Source organism: Impatiens glandulifera, chromosome 1 (assembly GCF_907164915.1).
Source record: "Impatiens glandulifera chromosome 1, dImpGla2.1, whole genome shotgun sequence".
Taxonomy (NCBI): domain Eukaryota; kingdom Viridiplantae; phylum Streptophyta; class Magnoliopsida; order Ericales; family Balsaminaceae; genus Impatiens; species Impatiens glandulifera.
Window position 1 is genome coordinate 46,496,764 of NC_061862.1, and position 1,416 is coordinate 46,498,179.

A 1,416-nucleotide genomic window follows, 5' to 3' on the forward strand; every position below is an offset into this window, starting at 1 on the left:
ATTGAAACAAAAACCGCAATTTCTAAGTCTAATCATCCAAGGCATTGCTCTAATACTATGATCTTTATCTCCTGTCTCTCTTTACCCCTCTAGCATACCCTTCTCTCGCACAATTCTTAAAAATATAAATATTTATCGCAACTTAATGCTTCTTTATCAAACCATTCTCTCTCAACTAAGGCTTCTCATTACAAAGAATGATGCAAATCTATGAAAAAGAAGAAATACGATATTAGGTAGGTAGGTTTTGTGGTTTGGACTAAAAGACCCGACCAAAATGGATGAATTCATAAATACACAATCACAAAAATCATCAATTAATCAATTAATCCATGTCAAGGAATTCCATTCTCCTTCTCATTGTATCTTTCAAATTCGAAGCTTCCCTTTCCACCTTTTGCACCCTTGTTATTTTTGCAACTTAAATAGTGGTTATGTGAGGAGGAAATTCTTCATTTTCCAAATCCATTTCACCTAGAACCACATTCTCTCCTCGAATAATATATAGACCTAAAGGATGCCACAATAAATATCACCAACTATAACTCATTCATAAGTATCTTACACCACCGCATTTGCAAATTGGTCAAAGGAACGAAGTATGTCCATAAGCTTTCTTCCATCTCGCAGTAATACAATCAACTTCTTATCAAGATAGTTTGCAAGAATGTTGACGAGTAAATATCTTCTGGTCCTGCCCAAGACATTTTAGCAATGTCCTAGAGCAACAATGGAGATGGAGATAGATTCGTACTTGATCGAGGATGGCTTTTGAGATAATTTCGTACTAGCTAGAGCGACGATTGATTTAAAGGTAGATTCGTGCTCGATCGAAAGAAAATGGATCTTAAGACTCCTACATGATCTTTAGCGAAAGATGAGACTGAGAACTGGAGCGAAGGAGAGAGATGACTCTATTTTTCTTTTGTAAATCTGTAGAGGGAGAATAATGGTTGAAAATGAAGTTTTTTATTAAGCGTTATGTTGTAACTGTTGAAACGGAAAAATTTGACAAAAAGGCCTTTGGTGACCCTTTTTGATAATTTGAGGGTTATTGGTGACCTTTCAAAAAGTTTAAGGGGTAATTCGTTGTAAAAAATAATTCGTTTAAATTATTATTTTATATAAAAGAATATTATATATAATATAATTATTATCATAATTTTAGTTATATTTAATTTCTCAAATTTATATTTAACATTTTAATATATATGAAATTTTGACTCAATACATATCACAATTTAAATAACATGGTTGAAGATGTGTTATTATGAATTTGACAATGTTTAAACAAAATATTATGGTCAATGAAAAAATTAATGACTACAAAATAATATGGTAAAAAGTTGATTGAATACACATTGAGAGATAAACAAGATATATGTGAAACGTTCACGTAGCTTTGATTAGAATGTC

At 31.5% G+C, this 1,416-nt stretch overlaps 1 pseudogene; it reads right to left on the minus strand.

Moving 5' to 3' along the window:
- Positions 1-257: 257 nt before the first annotated feature.
- LOC124922671 lies at positions 258-782 on the minus strand (annotated as a pseudogene).
- Between the last annotated feature and the right edge of the window lie 634 nt (positions 783-1,416).